The following is a 22,745-nucleotide window of genomic DNA, read 5'->3' as shown; positions in this document are numbered from 1 at the left end:
AACAGTTGGAAGATTCAAAGTTGAAGAACATCATGGGCTTATTAAATATTGACAAAGCTAAAGACTTCTCTTTAGGAGTGGATGATATTTTGAGATTCAAAAATAGAATATGTATACCAAAAGCTAATGAACAAAAGAAGACAATGTTATTTGAATGTCATAAAAGAAAACTTAGTTTACATCCAGGAATGACCAAGATGTATCAAGATCTTAAGAAGTCTTATTGGTGGCATGACATGAAGAATGATGTAGCCAAGTCTGTAGTTGCTTGACTTGTCAAAAATCAAAGATTAAACATCAACAGCCTAGAGGCATATTAACTTAGTTAGACATTCTAGTGTGGAAGTGGGACGTACTTTAAGGAAGCATGACTCTGTTTGGATCATAGTGGACAGGTTGACAAAGATGACACACTTCCTACCTATAGATTTGAGAATCTCTATGGAGAAGTTGGCCCAGATTTACTTAGATTAAATAGTCAGATTAAATGGTGTACCCTCCAACATAATATCAGATAAAGATCCCAGATTCACCTTCAGATTCTGGCAAACACTTCAAGAAGCTTTCGGGACTAAACTCAGATTTAGTTCACTATACCATCCACAGATTGATCGACACACGTCCTTAGAGGTTTTGCTGTGTGTTAGATCATTTGGGCAATTGGGATGAAATTCTACCTTTGGTAGAGTTCACCTACAATAACAGCTACCAAGCTAGCATAGGAATGGCTCCTTTTGAGGCATTGTATGGAATAAAGTGCAAGACACCTTTGTGTTGGTTTCAGGATGGCGGGTGCTAATTAGACCAGAATTAATACAACAAACCAATTAGAAGGTAAAAAAGATTAAGGAAAGATTGAAAATGTCTCTCAGTAGGAAAAAATCTTATGGAGATCAAAGAAGAAGACCTTTAGAATTCTCTGCATATGATCATGTTTTTTCTTAGAGTTACACCATTCACTAGTGTAGGGAGAGCAATCAAATCGAAGAAATTGACTCCTAAATTCATAGAACCTTATCAAATTCTAAGAAGAATAGGTCTGTGGCGTATGAAATTGCCTTGCCTCCTCCTTTAGCCACATTCACAATATTTTCCATGTATCCCAACTAAGAAAGTATGTACCTGATCACAACCACAATCACAGTATTTTCCATGTATCCCAACTAAGAAAGTATGTACCTGATCCCAGCCACATTCTAGAGTCTAATTCAATCCAAGTGAAATAAAATATGTCATTTGAAGTGAAGCCAATCAGAATTTTAGATTCACAAGTGAAACAACTCCATGGAAGAAGTATTCTCATGCTGAAAGTATTTTGGAATCTCATCTCTCGAGATTTCACATGGGAAATTGAAGAGGAGATACGAGCACCATACCTTTATCTCTTTCTTGGTAAGTTCATTTTTTAGGACGAAAATTTTTGTAGTTTGAGATAATGTAACAACGTGAAAAAAAAGCCATAGACCCCCCCTCCCCCATACACACACGATCATTTCTCTTTTTTTTCGTTCTCTCTCCATCTTTTCCAATTTCTCTTCTCTTAATTTTCTCTTAATTTCCTCTCCCAATTTTCATCTATGTTAGAATCTAATCGCTCAACACTGTAGCTAAGAAGTTAAGTAACATTTCTAGCTGATCAAATTTTTAAACAGAGTAAGTTCATTTTTGCTCTAAAGATCATTTATTCTCTCTTTTTTTCCTAAGGATTTAGTCATAAATCTTGGTGGGGTCAATTGAGAAGTCTAATCCTCTCAACTTATTCAACTATATATTGAATTTTTGTTAAGTTTGGATAACTTGTATTATGCCCTTATATCTTGAAACTTATCCAGCCTGAGGGGATAAAATTCTAGAGGTTTACTTGGAAAACAAGCCATTAAGGTAAGGGAATCTAACTTTAATTTTCAATAGTACCAAAGGTTAGAAGATCTTAATATGGAGGGGACGTGGTCCCAATATTCAATTTATCTTGTAGGGATGTTGTTTGTTTATATATTACTTAAACTTGTAGAAATATTAGATTTTGATAGTTTAGTATTTAAATGTTTTTTATGCTAAATAGGACTTTTAATGTTGTGGATTGCGTTTTGGATGATATTGTATGATGAAAATTGTATGGAGTTGAAGTCATACATTTGGGATAATATATGGATTGATGTTTGTTTGTGTATTAAGTATTGATGCCTATGTGGTATCAGATATCTCTGAGCTTCACTGATGATCTAAGTCACATAGACTAAAATATCAGGTGGTGAGAAATTGATGGGGGAGTTCATGCAAACCGTGACATATGAAATGCACGACTTGGATTTTTTGAACTTACCCTGATACTTTCTCTTGGATTCGCTGGTAATCTAAGTCTTGGGTATTGGACCAAGTGTTAGTCTCTAGTAAAACTTACTTATTACGGGTCTTCCAAAAGATGTCAGTTGTTATTGTGTTTGTTGAATATCCTGGATGTGTAGATCCATATGAGATTTATGTGATAGTTTTATGTTGGGATTTGAAGAAGATTGAATAATTGAGAAATTAATTGGTTTTCTCTTTGATTGAATTGTGTATATTATAAAAAATTATTTTCACTAGCTTACCCTTGCTCTTTCTTGTTGTGTTATGAACTACGATGATTGTACTATGTACACGAGAATATGAACATACAGGTGTCGGAGGTTCTGAAGAGATTTAGGAAGTTGTTTTGAGCCTTATATTGTAAATATTTGTATTTCTATAAGGCATAATCTTTTAATAGAAATATTTTTTTAAAACTCCAAATTTGTATAGAAATTGGTAGAACTTGTATTATAATAGTTAGATGTATTTTCTAGGTGGTACATTAGCAGTTATAATTTAAAGATTTTAAACAAAAGAAAATAACTTGTTCAATTTTTTTACATAACTTAATTAATTGTATTACGTGAATTAAATTAGTTTTTTATATTAAATTTTGACGTTAAAAGAATGAGATATTTGATTATTAACAAAGTTTTAAAAGTTTCAATTTAATATTTTTTTATTTCAAAAAAATTTATTTTAGCCATTTTTAACTAATAAATAGATTAATAGATATGATGTCCAATACTTTTTGGATTTATTTTATGCATGCTAATTATAAACTGTTCTCTCTAGTTCACCTTGGTTGAGCTTAGAAGTGAGATCTTAACTGAATGTCTTCGCTTTAAGGTTGAACTGAGTTGTTGAATGGACGAGCACTTTGCGATAACGAGAGCGACTCCACCTGTTGACAAGACTCCGACGATCAAGTCAGTGAGAGCATTTAACAATGAGTATATCAGTGTAGGGCTTAGCAAAACTACTTTTATAGACATTCCTGCAAAAATTTTCATCAATGACAATATAATTTCAACAGCCAGAATATATCTTCAACCACAATATAATTCAACAGTAACAATGTAATTCAATAGTAACAATATTCGGTTAACCTGTACCTATTATTTTCGAATACCAACATTCTTAATCATTTTTACTTGCATTTAATAATGTGCTTCAACTAATTTAATTATTCCTTCTATTATTTTCAATTATCATTTCCACGTAGACTTACTAAAAACCTGAGTCGTCCTCGCAATGAATTATTGGGACCATCTCTAGCCCAGGCCGAGATGAGCATGATTTATTCAACAAAGCTTACCATATGATGTGATTCCACTAGCCATATAGAGAATGATTCTTGACATTCTTAGGAATCACCTTGAGTTGGACATTATTGAGGCACTTTTCTTAGAGTTGGATCATTGTTCTAAGACAAGAACTCACCAAAAACTAGTACCAAATCCCAAACTCATTTGGATGTTCCACATATTGTCAAATTGAATCAACAAAGAGAGGTAAAATTAAAACACACCGAACAGAAAAGGATGATAAGCAAACTGCACCGAACAAAGTGAAATTAAAGGCAAAGAACAGAAAAATAGGTGCTGGAAAACAAGAACAGCCGAACCAAAACAACAAGACAACAAGCTAGAACTAGGAATTAACAAAGAAGAAAGGAAGGAGAGAAGAATTGCTCATGAAGATGGATGAATGATGGATGATCTCGCCACTAGAAGTGTGGATGCTCCTAGATAAGAGTGTTGCCGCCACTTGAGGACACCATGGATCCTTCAAGATAAGACTAGAGAAGAAGGCTCAAAAGCTCTCCAAATGCTCACTCCAATTTTGAGTATAGTTTCTTTAGATAAATTCAAATCTGAAATTTACAAAGAGAGCACCTCTATTTATAGCCTAAGGTGCTGAAATATAAGCTACACAAATTCAAAAACTCCCTCCCAAAAAGCTTCTAGAATTTGCGCCTAAAACAAAGCATGAGGAAGGTGTGACCTCTTCCTTCACTTTGGCACCTCCTTATTACTCCTACACCTATCTACTAACACACACCCCCTAAGACTCCTAACTAAAGACTAAAAGATGCTTTAACAATAAAGGTTTCTAATCTTTCCCTCTAAGCACCTTCAACAATATTCTTTATTATTTAATACTTGGCCTTGCCCTTTATAGGATGGACTTGGGCTTGGGCTTTGGGCTTGGGCCTCTCTTTTATTTTATGTCTTCTTTTAATTTTGAGAAGACTAGAAGGAAGAACTTCAAGTGTGATGGTGAATGGCCTCTTCCTTCATTAATAAAATCCTCTTTTACTTGATTCTCATCATACTCCCCGAGTTGGAGAGAATTCGCCCACGAATTCTGAATCCCTGCATATAACAAAGTCAGTGTACTTTTACAATCAAAAGAGTAAGAAAAAGGAATACATGACTTAGTAGAGGGAATCAAAGGGATTGCAGAAAAGGAGGTCCTATGAATCGACCAAGTTGGAAAAATTTGTTGGGGAATGATGATATTTTTTGGAAAAAGACCTCTTAAATGGTGAAACCCATTAGGAGGTATGAAATCATCCCTAACACTTTTTAACCAAGATGGTGGTGAAGTAAGAACCTTTGGCCTCTTCCTTCATTAATAAAATCCTCTTTTACTTGATTCTCATCACCATACGTAAATGTTTGGGCCAAGATCTGAGCACTCTTGGCCAGTACACAAGCCCTCCAGGCTCAAGCCGAGCTTGACTAGGCGAAGAGGCTTTCCAGCGCTGGCGGCTGACATGAAATTTTCCCTAAAGGGTAGGTAAGGTGCGGTTGTCAAACGTTTCCTGACAAGATGTCTCATCATACTACATCTGGAGCGTCCACGTGGCGTGTGCATCAACAGTGAGGGAATGATGTCGCTTCCTCTCCTTCTTTCAAATAATACCCCATTTCTCTTCTCTTTCATCCCACTTGCTAAACAACTCCCTCACTCCCCAGAACTCTCTTACCCCCAAAACTTTCTTCACATTTCTCCTTTTACCGTCACGACATCACACACCTCCATCACACCAGGTATTTCTTCTCCACTAATATCTATTTCCAATCATTATTTAGCTTGCCGATTGTATTGCCTGAATTGAAATCTTATTTCGATTTACTTATTCTACCTGGCCTGAAATATGCTCGTATTTTGTTTGTGTTTACGCATATGTTCTAGCTATGTTAACAATGGATTATGTTTCTATGTATCCCTGGGCTAAAAAAGATCTTTTGAAATAGGTTTCTTATTACACGAGAAAATGGATGTACCCTGAGTAAAAAACATGAGGAGTTCTTAAAAATGGTACAGTGTAGGGAGGGTGAACCCGTTTGTTGTGACGAATCGTCGGACCCTGATGGTCCATTTTGTTTTTTCTACGCCACATTCTTTAAAAAGGTTCTCCTTCGTCTTCCTCTGTCTATTTTTGAGAAGGAGCTACTAACCGAGCTCAATGTAGCACCTGCCCAGCTACATCTAAATAGTTGGGCATTTATTCGTGCTTTTATAATTTTATGCTCACAACTTGACATTTCGCCGACTATGGAGGTTTTCCTATATTTGTTTGAGGCCAAGCATTCGGGTCGTCAACTGTAGGTTTCCCTAAACGGTGCCCCTAGAAGAGCTTTATTTACCCTCTTATACTCATCATATAAAAATTTTAAAGGTAAATTTCTCAAAATCCGAGCTTTTATAGGAGATTCGATCCTACTCGACGGATTTCCCTTGTATTGGACCCCTGAACCCAAATTTCAGAGTGCTCGGCACTTGGAAGATTTGTCACCAAAAGATCAAGGGATATGCAAATTTTTAACAAGCTTGAAGGTTGTCTTTGACACCTCCCATCTATTGACCAAAGAATATCTCATTGGTGCCTTGAAAGCCTACACTAGTACTCCTCGTTTCCTACCCTTGGTAAAAACATATATATCGTTGTCATTAATCACTTACTTGTTTTCTTTGCAAAGAGAATGTTGTCCAACATTAACAAGGTGGAGCTAACTGAGCTTGTTAGGAAGATCAGGGCGGCCACTAGCCTGTCCAAGGAATCTTTGACACAGAAGAGGAAGGCTCCAGCTATGATTACCAACCCCCCGATCGACCTGGACAAGGAGACCACCTCCGGGCTCATCTTCAAGAAGAAAAGGAAAACGACCATTCCTCCAACCGAGCATTCTCATTCGGATGGTCGAGCTCCACCCCAAGAGGTTGTCATCATCCACGAATGCGAGGCCGAGAGCTCAACGAGGAAGAGTTTGTGGGACCCTGACTTCGACATCCCAATCCATGGCGAGACTTCCTTCCTGCCTAGCGAGGACAAAGCTAGGCTCATGGTCCATCACAAAGATCATCTTCTTTGTGACACCATGAAGCAATTGGAGCAGGCATTCTCCATGGATTGCCAGGTTATTGCTAAGGCACGAGATCGAAAGGCTGCTGAGGACCAAAGGGTCAAGGAAAACGAGGAGCTTCGGAAGGAGGTAGAACACCTACGGGTTGAGATCAACCGTCTGAATGATCTAAACTGAGCAAAAACCAAACGTGTGACCGATCTATATGAAGAAGCCAAAAAACTCCATGTAAAGAAGGCTCAAGAGGCATTAATTTAAACTTCTTTATATGAATTGTAACTCTTATTTATTTCTAACTTTCTTATCGCTTTTAACATTGAACCTATAAAACTTTTAGCTTTATCAATACTTCCGATATATTTAAATATCATTTTACGACCTTAGAGAAATTTGCCTACATCGTTGTTGTACCAGACAGGAGTGCTCGTGTGCTCGAGACCTCGGTCTAAGCATGTAGGTATGGTCAGCTTGGTTGTTGGGCCCAAAGGGTGGGTCATGAGTTTGATTCAATTTCATTGGTAAGACCGGTAAGGAATTATTAAAATAGAAAGATGTTGAGTCAGATATATGTTAATATATTTAAAGATATATATGTTAATATACATAAAGCGGTTAATCAAATATATCTATATTAAAGTTGTTAATATACGCATATAAACTGTCAAGTAAATAGAAATAAAAGATAAAGAGATATTTTATCTCTTGTTATAAATAAAAGTTGTTGAGATAAAAAATAGCGAACACCCGTGAGTAAAGGTGTACAAGATTATTTTCTGTTGTTAGCACCGTGAGAAAAGGTGCCCATAGGCCGAATATCTTTTGTTATGCTTTCAATTGAGATTATATTCTCGTGAGTAAGGGCTGTTAAAAGAGATAAGCTATAAAAGGGGCTTGAGACTCCCGAAAAAGGTACCTTGTTTCTGAGTAGTAGAGAATGAAACTAATTTTATACTTAGTAAGCTTTAACTGACTTGATCGTCAGAATCTTGTCAACAAGTAGAGCCCTCTGTGTCTAAACGAAGTTGAGTTCTAGAGCAACAAGAGGAGACAAATCAGAAGCAGAGCTCTCAATCAAGTCCAACCGAGGTCTACTAGCAAGAACATTTTGCACCCACCGTGGGGCTCGATAAAACCTGATCCCATCCACATTCATGATTGAGCCTTCCGACGTGATGAGGAACACGAGACAAGTACTGTCAGGATCTGAAGATAGAGAGGCCCCCTCTTTACAGCAACTCATGGGTGCCATGAGAGCCCTCCAAGAGAGGAATGAAGAGTATTGAAGAGAGTAAGAGCGGATTCAGGAAGAAGCCAAGGCTTAGCAAGAAAGGCTACAAGCGGAAGCCCGAGATGGGCAAGAGTCTTGGTTGATGCGATGCTCTGGGGAATGTTCACCAATTTTCATTTATCCCCTGACTAGTTGAGGCCATACGATGGGTGTTTGGTTGGTTTCGCAGGAGATCATGTAGAAGTACGAGGGTACGTTGAGCTGAGGACGACCTTCGCTGATGAAGATGCGGTCAAGACCTTCACTGATGAAGATGTGGCCAAGACCATCGCCATCAGCCTCAACGACTCACATGAAGATGAAGCTCCCTTCTCTTAACGGAGGAGTGATTATGATAAAGTCTGATCAGTAGACGGCATGGAAGTGCTACAAGAGTAGCCTGAAGAAGAGGAGCCTACGCAATCACTGTTCAAGCAAGAGAGATAGAGTGGATTGTAGAGGCATAAGTCGTCAGTGAAAGGAGACCTGGACTAGCTGGAGAGGTTTAGGAAAAAAAAGTTCAAGCTCGGCACCTCAAAGTTCAATGAGGATAAGCACCTCATCATCCGAGAAGAGACTTGAAAGATATTGGTTTGTTGGCCACGTAAGGGAGATCCAATACCCTGAGTGGCTAGCAAACGTTGTGTTGGTAAAGAAGGCCAATGGGAAGTGGATCGTCGACCTGAAGAAGGCTTGTCCCAAGGATTCTTACCCCTACCGAGCATAGACTTCTTGGTGGACAACGCCTCGGGTTTTCGGTTGTTAAGCTTCCTAGATGCATTATCGGGATACAACCAGATTCGGATGCACCCGAAGGACGAGAATAAGACAACCTTTATGGACGAGTTTGTCAACTACTGTTACAAGGTCATGCCTTTCGTCCTTAAGAATGCTAACACAACCTATCAAAGGTTAATGGATCGGGTTCTCACCCCAATGCTTAGGAGAACGTGCAGACGTATGCGAACGACATGGTCGTCACATCATAAGAGAGATCAGCACATTGCTGACCTAGACTTGCAAGACGAGGTGTGTGAACATGCCCGCATTAACTCAGATGCTTTAAAGAAAAGGGTGGAACTGAGGCAAAAGATCAAGACAAAAGCTCGACAGTTCAAGGTTTCCAACTTGGTAATGCGAAAGGCTCATCCCTACCAGTTAGATAACAAGTTATCTCTGAAGTGGGCTAGTCCATTTTGTGTAGTCGAGGTGCTTGGAATGGAACATATAGGCTAGAGACTCTAGAAGGGGAAGTTCTTCCTTGAACGTGGAATGCGGTGAATCTTAGTTTTCACTTCAGTTAAGGTATTTAGCTTTAATGCTTTCCTTTTGAACAATAATGTTGTTTTAGTTGACACTCTTTTTCCCTCGAAGGGGGGATTTTTTAATGAGGTCATCTAATGATAAATTTGTTCTCAAAAGATGGTGCATTAGACTTTCTTGTTGAGTTACTCAAGCACAGGTAAGCTGACCTACCTCGGTATAAGTACGTCTACCCGAGTATAGGCACTCTTTGAGATTAATTTGCTTGTCGAGTTACTCAAGCAAGGGTAACTCGACCTAGCTCGGCGTAAGTATGTATGCTCGAGCATAGACGCCGTGTGGGATTAATTTGTTTGTTGATTTACTTAAGCACAGGTAAGTCGACCTTCCTCGGTATAAGTACGTATACCCGAGTATATGCACCTTATGGGGTTAATCTGTTTGTTGATCTTAAGCACGGGTAAGTCGACCTACCTCGGTATAAGTATGTATACCCGAGCATAGGCACCTTGTGGATAAAGTTGTAGATTTACTTGAGCACATGGTAAGACGTAACTCAGTTAGCCGAGTAGGGGCACTGTGGAGGAAAGCAACAAGCACATGGTAAGACATAACTCGATTAGCCGAGTAGGCACACTGTGTTAGTAAACAGAAAGCAGATGGTAAAACGTAATTCAGTTAGTCGAGTAGGCGCATTGTGGAGGAAAGCAACAAGGCATGGTAAGACGACCTAACTCGGCATAAGAGAGACTATCCAAGTATAGTCGCTCTGAAAATAGTTTTTGTCACTAAGTTGTCTCACTCAAGGCATGGTAAGACAACCTAAATCGATGTAAGAGAGACTACCCGAGTATATTCACTCTGCAAATAGTTGGTGTCACTAAGTTTTCTTACTCAAAGCATGGTAAGACGACCTAACTCGGCATAAGAGACACTACCCGAGCATAGCTTCTCTGCAAGATAGTTAAAGGAGGCGTAGTAGAATCATCCGCTCATGCTTGTGCTAAGAAGGGTTAGCTTGGTGTACGACTAGTCATCCAAGCTCAGTTACCTTGAGAGAAGATTGAATCATTCTTAGCGCATAATAAGGCGCCCTAGGCTTGGGAAGGTTTGATTGCCTGAGTAGGAGCTCTGCGAAGCAAAGCTTGGTAAGATCAAGGAATATGGCTCTTGGCCAAGTTCATGAAATACACCTACCCGTTGGGAAACCGTCAGGTCAGCGGCCAAAGCACTCGAAAGCCTCTTCACCTAATCATGCTCGGCTTGAGCCTATGGGACTTGTGTACTGGACAAGAGTGCTCGTGTGCTTGGGACCTCGGTCTAAGCACGTGGGTATGGTCATCTCGGTTATTGGGACCAAAGGGTGGGTCGTGAGTTGACCCAATTTCAAAATTAAAATAGAAAGATATTGAGTCAGATATATGTTAATATATATAAAGATATGTATGTTAATATACATAAAGCGGTTAATCAAATATAACTATATTAAAGTTGTTAATATATGCATATAAACTGACAATTAAATAGAGATAAAAGATAAAGAGATATTTTATCTCTTGTTATAAATAAAAGTTGTTGAGATAAAAGATAGCGAGCACCCGTGAGTAAAGGTGCACAATATTCTTTTCTATTGTTAGCACCGTTAGAAAAGGTGCCCATAGGCAGAATATCTTTTGTTATGCTTTCAGTTGAGATTATATTCTTGTGAGTAAGGGTTGTTAAAAGAGATAAGCTATAAAAAGGACTTAAGACCCCAAGAAAAGGTACAATGTTTCTGAGTATTAGAGTATGAAACTAATTTTATACTTAGTAAGCTTTCACTGACTTGGTCGTCAGAGTCTTGTCAACAGGTAGAGCCCTTTCTGTCTCAACGGAGCCGCGTTAAAGAGCAACAATAGGAGACAGATCAGAAGCGGAGCTCTCCATCAAGTCCAACCGAGATCAACTGCGAGAACAGTTGTGAATGCCTTTACGCGATTACTTATGCGACTACCAATGCATATGCAAATATTGTACCACTTAAATTGATTCACCTTTATACCCTAAACATGGAGTAATTAACATAACAAAATCTAATTTACTTAGGTGAATCTAAGTATAAAGGACTAAGAAACTGTAAAATTTGATGGCTTAAACAAGAGGGGGGTGAATTGTTTATAAAAGTTTTTCGCAAATGATAACTAAGAATGAAGTTCTTTAATGATTTATAGAAAGGAGAATTAGAGAAGCCAAAAGAAATAAGCTATTAAAACTGTTATCAGTAAATCAATCGATTAATATTACGATATAACCAGTTGTTTATATTATAGAGACAAAAGCAAGTATAAGCAGTTTGTAAAGTAGGAATATCAACCGGTTGAAAATACAAAATAATCGGTTGATTTTGACATCATATCAAATACCAAACAAATTATAATAGAGAGAAAGAGAGAGAGAGAGAGAGAGAGAGAGAGAGAGAGAGAGAGAGAGAGATTCACACAATTAGATTATACTGGTTCACTCAACCCTGAGCTACATCCATTCCTCAGAACACCCTCTTTGCAACACTTCACACCTCAAGCCAGAATCCCAGTAACTTTACAGGATTTTACCAACACATACACAGGTTTATCAAAGTACAATTACAGGAAACTAAGCATGAATAGAAAACACCTGGAATTACAAAACCAAAAGCCTTGTGATCAATTCTTGCAACAGAGCAAAGCTTTATCAACAATCTTGCTAAACTTTGAAAAACTTCTTTCAAAAAGAATCTTTAAACTCTCTCTTGATTTCACACCAATGTGTTAAACTTGTATTTCAAACATTTGAAAGAAGGCTATATTTATAGCATTTGAAATCTAGTCGTTTATGACAACATAACATAGTCAAATCAGTTTTGTTCTCATTTAAAACAGTTGAAACAGGTTTTCAAAAAACTGTTAGCAAAGCACTCATTTAATCGGTTGAAACCACGATTTAACCGGTTGAATGGGTCAGGTAGTTACATAACCAATTCCAAAAACAGTTTCAAAAGCTCATTGCCAACTAAGTGACAAACAACCGATTGTCTCGAATATTCAACCGGTTGTTTTCCCTTTGCATGGAAAAACACTTTGTTTCTTTTAAAACTGATTGATTAAGCTTTGTGTAGGCTTCAAGGACTGATCTTAACAAAGATTCTACACAGCTTTAAACTAAACTCAAACCCAGAAAGAAGCACAGCTTCAGGCTTCATGTGGATTTGATACGTCAAAGCTCCCATCTTCAACAATCTCCCCCTATTTGATGGAGACAAATCCTTGGGATGCTTTTAGGAATGTTCATTGTTTAGAATTTGTTCTCGTCAAGCTCGGACATTATCCGGGTACGCTGGTCTCCGATTACACAGGTGAGGAGTGGGTGAGTATAACCATAACGGAACAAGTTTCTGTCTATCAGAGTATATCTCCCCGAGTTTCTCTTGACAATTTTGGCCTTTGCGATCTTAGAGGGAAGCAATCCATCGACGAGGTACCGTTTATATACAGTCAACCAGGTCTCCTCAATCCTGATTTGCATAACCTCAGAAGATTCCTCTTCGAGAACTTCACCAATAGTTATTCTTGGTACCTTCAATGTTTCCTGGACCATCGAACGATGCCTTCTCTCTGGATCTGGATTGATTTTCCAAACCTCCAGTTGTCTTGGGCAACTTTAGGGTCTCCTAGATTACCGATTGCTGCCAACCTCCCTTTCCTGAACTGGCCAACTTGGACAGTAAGTCTACTCAGGACATTTGTACTATAGGGACATGGACGAGGTCAAAAGTAGAGAAAGCCTCGCTTAAGATTCCCACATACCTGAAGTAAGACGCTAGTTGTGGGTCCTTGGCCGGATACTGGCCTATGATTTGCCCGGTTATGAGCAATGAATCACTGTTTGCCAATGGGCTCTGAGCTCCCAACCCATTGGCCAACAACATTCCAACTATCAAGGCCTCATACTCAGCTTGATTGTTGCTCGCCTTAAAGGCGAACCTGAGGGCTTGTTCGATTAAGAGTCCGTTTGGTCTTTCTAGAATGACCCCAACTCCGCTTCCTTGTTGGTTGGAGGATCCATCAACTGAAAGGACCTATTGGTAACTGTTAGGATCGGGTTGGCAGTCCTGGGATGAGAGTTCCACCATAAAGTTTGCATATACCTAGCCTTTGACGGGCCCTCATGGTTCATACTGTATGTTAATTCAATAGCCCAGCAAACCATCTGACTTAAAATGTCTGGCTTTTGGAGAACCTTACAGATGGGCAAGTCGGTCATTACAATCACAGTAAAACTTTGAAAATGATGTCGCAATCACCGATCAGCGAACACTACACTAAGGCAGCTTTCTCAATAGCCTGATATCGAATCTCAAGTCCCTGCAGTACTTTGCTCGCAAAATAGATCAGTTTCTGAATCTTCTCCTGATTTTGCAAAAGAACTGAGCTAATGGCCCGATCTATTATCACAAAATATCATCGTATAGGGATTTCATGAATCGTCTTACCAAGAACTAGGGGACTAGCCAAATACTCCTTGAGCTTGACAAAGGCCCTTTCACATTCATCAATCCATGCAAAACGATTGTTCTTCTCGAGACAATAAAATTAGGGATACCCTTTATCTCCACTGGCTGACAAGAAACGGGACAGGGTGGCCATGCGGCCGGTCAGCTGTTGCACCTCTTTCACATTGGCGGGACTCCACATCTCTGATGGTTATGCATTTATCCAGGTTTGCTTCTATTCCTCTCTCGGTCAGTAGAAAACTGAGGAACTTCCCTACTTCAACACCAAACACACATCTATCAGGATTGAGCTTCAAATTATACCTTCCTATTGTGGCAAATGGTTCCTCAAGGTCGACAATGTGTTGGTCTTCCTATTTCGAGGTGACGACCATGTCGTCTACGTATGCCTAGACATTGCGCCCGAGCATTGCTGACAGAATTCGATCCATGAGTCGTTGATAGGTCACCCCAACATTCTTTAAGCTAAAGGGAAAGACCTTGTAGCAATAACTGGCGACCTCGGTCATGAAAGCTATCTTACTCTCATCCTTTAGGTGCACACGAATCTGGTTGTACCTTGAAAACACATCTAAAAAACTCAACAAACGACAACCTGATGCATTGTCAACCAGGGAATCCATGTTTGGCAAAGGATAGGAATCCTTGGGACAAGCCTTGTTCAAATCAGTGAAGTTCACACACATTCTCCACTTTCTGTTTGCCCTTTTAACCAAGACAACGTTTGCCAGCCACTTGGGGTATTGGATTTCCCTTACATGGCCAGCAGCTAGAAGCTTCAGCGTTTCTTCTCGAATGATAAGGCACTTTTCTTCATTGAATTTTATTCGTCTTTGGATCACAGGCTTAGCTCTTTCGTCCATCACTAACCGGTGGCACAGGAAATCTGGGTCTATCTCGAGCATGTCCACGGATGACCATGCAAAGGCGTTCATGTTCTCCGAGATATTGGTTATTTTGTCCTCTAACTCCTTACAAAGTGAGATACCGAGCTTGAACTTTTTTCCCTTTATTACCTTCTCACAATCTTTTTCAGCAGGTCCAAGTCATCTTTCGTTGCTGACGTCGGCCTCGACTATCCATCCTCGCTTTCCATGCTGGATAGCAACTGTGTAGGTTCCCCTACAATTCTTCAAGCTACTCTCATAACATTTTCGAGCCATCTTCTGATCAGCCTTTATCGTAATCACTTTTCCTTCAGCTAATGGCAGTTTCATCTTCAGGTGGATTGTTGAGGCCAATGCACCTAGCCTATTCAAAGCAAGTCGGCCTAGGAGTAGGTTGTATGCAGAGAATGCATTGACGACAATATATTTGATGGTAACTATTCTGGCCGAGCTTTCATCGGAAAAGGTTGTCCCCAACTCGACGTATCCTCACACCTCTACTTGGTCACCAGCGAAACCAACTAAACATACATCGTATGGCCTAAGTTGTTATAGAGATATCTGCAGATTGATAAAAGTTTCCCAGAACATTACATCCGTTGAGCTTCCCTAATCAATTAAAACTCTATGCACCTTTCGTCCTACAGTGATAACAGATATCACCACGGGATCATCTTCATAAGGGAACACATCCGTCAAATCGGCTTTTGTGAAGCAAAGAGAAAGCTCAGTGAGGTCGTTGAGCTCCTTGACATCTAGGGACACTACTAATCGAGCATAACACTTGCGCTTTGATGCTGAGCTCCGGCCTCTAGAGAATCCTCCCGCAATGGTGTTGAACTCTCTTAGGACTAGAGCTTCGTGCCTTTGGTCCGAGGATGCGGCTTCCCCCTACAACCCCTCTTGGCCAACCTCGAGATATTCTGCCAAGAGGCCCTCTTTAATAAAGTCTGCCAACTGCTAACTGAGGGCGATGCATCGCTTAATTCCATTTCCATAAGCTTGGTGAAAATCACACCACATATCCTTTTGTGATCCCAAAACCGGCCTATCTTTAGGGGAAATTTCAAACTTTCCTTCACTCCGGGTATTCCGATGAGTTCTTTACAGGATACCCGAAACCTAGGTCTGACTGACGTTTCTTCTCCGTCGTTCACCTTAGGTTCATTGTTCTTGGCAACATAGGGGACGTACCTCTGATCTGCTCTTTTCTCGATGGGTGCTTCTCTACTCCTGGCAGAACGATCCCGGTTGTTCTCCTTGTACTTGGTTTGCTTCTAATGCGAGCTGCCATTATTCCTGAGCACGGCTTCCTCGGCTTCAATGTGGGCGGTAGCTTGCTCCATACCTCGGCCAACGTTTCTGCCAGGTTCCTGATTAATGATTCACTAAACGGGTTTGTTGCCATCCCCTGTACAAAGGCAACGACTTCCATCTCTTCATCCTGAGTGTGGAGTCTTATTGAGACTGCACAGAATATGTTTAAATATTCCTTGAGCGACTCCCATTCCCCTTGCTTGATATTGAAAAGATCGTAGGGATGTGGAGGGTTGACCCTATTGGTTGAGAACTGCTCTTTGAACATTCTGCAAAACTGAGAGAAAGAGGTGATTCAACAATTCGGTATTCCGCTAAACCACTGCAAATTTGTTCCTGTTAGGGATGGCAAAGTGGGGCGGGCCATGCGGGCTGGCCCGCGGCCCGCAGGTAAAAAATGCGGGGCGGGCTAACCTTTTCAACCCGCTAACCCGCATTAGCCCGCGACCCGCGCGAGCCAGCAGCGGGGCGGGGCGGGCTGACCCGCTAACCCGCAAGAAAAAAAAAATCATTATTTTAATGTGTGCAGATGACGGGAAAGATTATAATTATGAAAAAATTGATGAAAGTTCTTCTAAGGCGACATCCAATGTTATTGAAATGGAAGAATGTCAATAATGTTTATGTTTAATGTTTTTTAATTAATGTTTATGTTATGTTTTATGTTTTGAAATTAGGTATGTTTAATGTTTTAGAAGTGGAAGAATAGTGATATTTGATATTTATCTTAATGTTTAATTTTTTAATGTTTGACTATGTTTGAAAAGCAAGAAAAAAAAAATTTGGATTTGATAGTAACAAATATATAGGTTTAATTTGACAATTTTTTAAGAACAAAATGTAAAAAAAAAAAATATTTAATTTAAAAAAAAACGTGGGTTGCCCCGCAAACCCGCGGGCCAACTCTTATGCGGGGCGGGTCGGGAATTCTAACCCGCAATAACTTTGCGGGGCGGGCCAACCCGCCCCACAATTTTGTGGGCCAAGTGCGGGGCGGGCTGGCCCGCTTTGCCACCCCTAGTTCTTGTGAATGTACCTGTTCACGCCGAAGACCCAAACATCTTCGTGCACCTCTGACAACTTCGTGTCCAAGAACCCTGTCTCTGCGTTCCCTCCCTCGATGAACAGACACCTGCAAGAAAGAGACAAAAGGCGCCCTCGCGGCCATTTTCACTCCGACGTTCAAGTCAAACTCTCGGGCAATGAAACACCAAAAACTCTTAACTCTCTCTCTATTACTTGCATTAGAAATGTGTGATACATACTAACCAAAGCGTAGTGCATACCAGTCAAAGCGTACCTTGTTATGTTTGTTGTTACTCCTTATAGACCTTTCAGTGTCCCTGTCCTCTTGCTAACTTGTGACTTAAGCATACTGTAGGTGCATCTTAGCGACATTATCACCCAATCTTAGGGCCATCTAGTGCGTAAGACTACCTTGTCGAAGCGCAACTAGCGCGGGATGACCGCTTGGATGCCAACTTATGCACCCAATCTCTGGGTCATCCGCCCTGGGAGTTCCCTGCCTTACTCGTGTGCATGCATGCAAATCATCCCTGGGATGTGACCCTTACGAGTCATCTCTTTCCCAGTGACTCTTTGACGGTGACGCGTACTGTCGCGTTTCCTACACCTCATCTCGTTGCTAATAACTGGAATGTGGCTTGGAAACCACCTTTTTCGATTTATCTCTGTTGTTCGAGTTACCGATGTCTGAGGCCTCCTCGCCCTTCACCCCGACGCCGACACGCCTTGGACAACTTGGCCCACGTGCTTCGCGAGACACTAGCCCATGCTCTTCGTGAGACCCAGCCTTCGGGGCCCCACCATAACTGTGCTCAACACCCGAGTCCTGTTGGGTTCAATAGTGTCAAAGTTCAAGAGGGGGGGGGGGGGGGGAATTGAGCTTTTAAAACAGATTTAGATTTATCACAGGTCAGGAGAAATAAATCAATTTATTTAACAATGAACAAATTTATTTTTATACTGTTTATGTATTAAGACGTTTATATCAGTTAAGTGATTTTTTATTTTAAGCAAATTGATTCGTAAGCTACACTCACATTGTTTTTAGAGAGGAACAATGAAAACAAAATCAGTGAACTTCAACTTTTAAAGCAAGTGATAAACGTTCAATTACAAGCTTGACAATTAATTGGGTAAACTTCCACAAATCAAACGGTTCCAATTGTATTCAACAGTTCATACACTTTTTAAAAGAATCAAACAGTTTTTTCCAGAAATTAAGAACAAAACGAACAAGCCCAGAAAGAACAGATTTATTTTTAATTGAACAGATTCAATTTCTGACAGATTAACAGATAAAGTAGTAAAAGAGTGCAGGGATGAAGAGAAATTGAACACACAACGATTATACTGGTTCACTCAAATGAGCTACATCCAGTCTCACCTAATTCAAGGTGTAATCCACTAAACAAACTAATCAAAACACTTACACAGCCACTGTTCTTGAACCCTACAAGAACTTGGCACACTTTGCTGAAAAACACTATACCAACACACACAACTCTTCAAGAAACCCTATCAAGAAGAGTTTTACAATCACACTTTACAGCAAATTGAGATATGAAACGAATACACCTGATAGAGAATGCAGAAATTTGCCTTAGACCAGTAGAACAGATTGCTCACACAGTGACAACACCTCTAGTCAAGCCTTAAAACCAACCAAGAACAAGCACACTTTGTAATTTGAAAAATCTTTCAAGAACCCGTGTCAATCCTCTGAAATCTCTTTTGTCTCAGTTGTAAAAACCAGTTTTCTCAACTATATCAACAACATTTTAAAGCCAGAACAAACTCTCTTTTTATAGGAAAACATTTTATAACAAACTTTCAAAAAACAGTAAAGCTGTTACAAAAAGAACAAATTGAAAATAAAATGAACAGATTTATTTTCAAAGGCAGTGAGAGATTTTATTAGATGTAGGAGACTTAGTCAAACACCCTGGTGCAAGGATAAAGTTGTAAAAAACCTTTTAAGAAACATGGCACCAGACAAAAAATAATCTATTCATTTACGGATGAACAGATTCATTTTCAAAAACGATAACAAGAACTTTTTAACAAGTGAAACACAGTCGTTTTGATGGAATGAAGACTTAGTCAAGATATTTGATGCATAAAACATGATTTTCAAAAAACACTTAATCAAGGCATCAGTTTACACCAGATTGCATTTGACCCTCCCAAGATGATCATCTGAGCCCTAAAAGCCTTTAAATGATTTTATGGGTTCTCTACACAGAAAAAGAGTGTGATTTTTGGTGTGATGTAATGAGGAGGCACAAGCTCCTCCATGATTTGCTGAGAGAACGACTTGGGGTCATCTCTTGATGACAAGTCCGGGGGACATTCCCGGGTGGGGTGACAGCCTTGTCGGTACAAGTTCCTTCGCAATTTCTTCTTGGTCTTGCGTAATTATTCATAAGCCTTTGCATGCTCCTCTATGGTCATTCGAGAGGCCTCAATCTCTGCCATAAATTGAGTTTGGCTGCGTCTCCTCTCGAAGACGCTCCTAGTTAGCTCAGGCTTCCGCGCATAGCTGTTCTTGCTCGGCCTTGACTTCTTCCCTAATTCGCTCTTGTTCACGTCGATATTCTTCGTTGGATTCTTGAAGGGCCCTCATGGCCTCCATAAGTTGTTGCAGGGCGGGGGCCTCGCCTCCTTCAGATCCCACGGGTCCTTGCCTCATATTTCTCATCACGTTGGAACGACATTGGAATGCTTATTCGCGGTAGTGGGTGGGATCAAGTTTTACCGGGCCCCATGGTGGGCGTCAAATGTTCTCGTCGGTTCACCTTGGTTGAGCTTAGAAGTGAGATCCAAACTGAGTGTCTTCGCTTTAAGGTTAAACTGAGTTGTTGATCTGGACGAGCACTTTGTGACAACGAGGGGTGCTCCACCTGTTGACAAGACTCCGACGATCAAGTCAGTGAAAGCATTCAACAATGAGTATATTAGTGTAGGGCTTAGCAAAAGCTTACCTTTACCCGGAATCTTAAACCCCTTTTATAGACATTCCTTCAACAATTTCCATCAATGAGAATATAATCACAATAGTCAGAATATATCTTCAACCACAATATAATTCAACAGTAACAATATAATTCAACAATAACAATATTCGGTTAACGTGTACCTATTATTTTCGAGTACCAACATTCTTAACCGTTTTTACTTGCATTTAATAATGTGCTTCAACTAATTCAATTATTCCTTTTGTTATTTTTAATTATCTTTTCCACGTAGACTTACTAGAAAACTGAATTATCATCGCAAGGAATTAATGGACCCATCTCTGACCAGGCTGAGTTGAGCATGACTTATTCAATCAAACTGACCATACGTAAATGTTTGGACCGAAATCCGAACACTCCTGACCAATAAACAAACACTTATCCTAATTTACTTTTTTTTTTCTATTACTTCTTCCTTCTCCAATGACAATAAAAATAAGCAACCTTAAACCTCTACGGAGGTTTAGCTAAATTGGTTTTATCGCTTAGATTTATAAAATATATATTTTATAAAATAAGAATATGGAAAAAAAAAATTTAAAAACTTAAAATTAGTTTATAATTTACTAAAATTTTATTATATTATTTTGTTAAAAAATCATATATTTTTTAAGTTTATACCTAAGTTACTTTAGCTTATGAAAAAAATTATTTTACCTTTTGTAGCTTTTTTTTGTATTTTAGAAATGTTTAGAAAGAAATTTCTTGAAAAAAAACGATTAAAAATAATGTTTCCGACGCTATATGTAGAACGTGATATGTAAGACATTTAAAGTTTTGAAATTTTGTCTACTAAATTGCAATATTTTCCAAAATCTCTTATACATTATCAGTACAAAGTCATTTTCTTTTTCAAGTAATTTTGTCCACAACAATTGCAGTATCTTTGAAATAAATATGTGCTATCAAATCAAAGTCATTTTCTTTATTATTAATTTCCAATAAGAGACTTTTAAAGTCTTCGTCTTTACCTCTATTGTGAATTTGAAGTCATTGCTATTATAGCCATAATGAAAAATGAGGAAAAATATTTAAAAGTGTTTTTCTAACTTATTTTAGGAAAAAAATATTTTTTTTACCAGTTTACTATTGAAGAAAAAATATTTTAAAAAATTAAAATCAAATTTTGAGTGAATTTTTAAATACTATTAAATTTAAAAATAATTTGTGCTCAGACGAAATCATATTTTTCATAAAATAAAAGTATATAATTAGGATTATATTGATTTTTATATGTAAATTACATGTGACATATCTGATGGGTTAAATTTAAAATTTAACAAACAAAAGGTCTTAATATTCTCCAAAAGTTGCATGAGTTAAGTAATTGTGTTTACTTTGATATTAGGATTTTTTTATCTACTTTCCAGACATCAAAATGGATGTACTCAAAATAGTTTTAAATTGGATATAGATCATAAATTCACACTTAAAATCAAATAAGGTATGGAACTTTTAAAAACCTCTTAAAAAGTGTAGTTTTTATCTTTTTTAGCATTACACTTCAATTATTATAAGAAAATAATTAAATAAAAATTAATTTTAAACATAAAAAATATTAATTACTAAATTAAATACTAATTTATAAACTAAAAATTTATTAGTATATAAAATAATTTTTACTCTTATTAAAAATTTATACACTAGATTTATATATCAGATTAGTTATCAAAATTTTATCTAAATTATTAGTGATTAATTTAAAATTTAAAGTAATTAGTAGTTAAATCTTGGTAATTAATCTTATATATACTCATTTAAAAATTATTTTATAGAATTCTATTAATAATATAAATTACTTTATGTTCTAATAAATTTTTAGTTTATAAAATAATATTTAACCTAGTCAATATAGTATTTAATTATTTTTTGTTTTTAAAATTAATTTAGTTGTTATTTAATTATTTTTTAAAAATTTTAGATTTAAATTATATTACATTCGTCATCCAATTAGATTAAATTTAAATTATTTTTTGAAATTAGATTTAAAGGATAAATAGTTTTTTTTATCTCAGTATGTTTTTTCACCAAGTCCCGCAATTTTAAAGTTTTGAATTTGATTTCAATGTTATTTAAAATAATCAATGTAATAACTTTTCTTAAGTTCATGTATATCAATTGTAGTGAGACTTTATTCCTAATCATACTCAACAACTTTTATTATAAAACTAAAATGATATTCTATACTTGAAAAAAATCAAAATAAAAAGACAGTCATACTTGATATGAGAAAGAGTTAAAAATAATTACCTTGTTTAATTACGTAGTTCAAAGTTAATAGCATATTGTAATCAATTTTGAAGTCATTTTGTTATTTTGGTTCTTTTAGAAGACTTTTAAAGTCATCTTCCTATAACTTTGTTAATTTAAAGTTGTGGTCCCGTTTTTTTTTATAATTTTGCTTGGCTATTATTTTGCAATTACATTTTTATCAAATTCCGCTTCGAAATTCATGTGAGTTTTAGCAATAAAAAATTACAGAAATTCTTTAAAAAATATTTTAAGATATTTTAGTGGTTATATAACTTTAAAAGTTTAGAGAAAGAAGAATAACTTGTACAATTTATTTTACGCAACTCAATAAATTGTTTTACGTTTATTAGATTAAATTTTTTCTTTTTTCATGTTTTAGTTTTTTTTATACATTAATTTTTCACGTTAATTTTAAATCTTTCAAATTTAATATTTTATACTTCTAAAGAAATTATTTTAGTCATTTTTAACTAAAAAGTAGAT

This window comes from Phaseolus vulgaris, chromosome 4 (genome assembly GCF_051622355.1).
Source record: "Phaseolus vulgaris cultivar YP4 chromosome 4, ASM5162235v1, whole genome shotgun sequence".
NCBI lineage: Eukaryota > Viridiplantae > Streptophyta > Magnoliopsida > Fabales > Fabaceae > Phaseolus > Phaseolus vulgaris.
The sequence above is the reverse complement of the archived record's forward strand: the minus strand, read 5'-3'. Positions refer to the sequence as shown.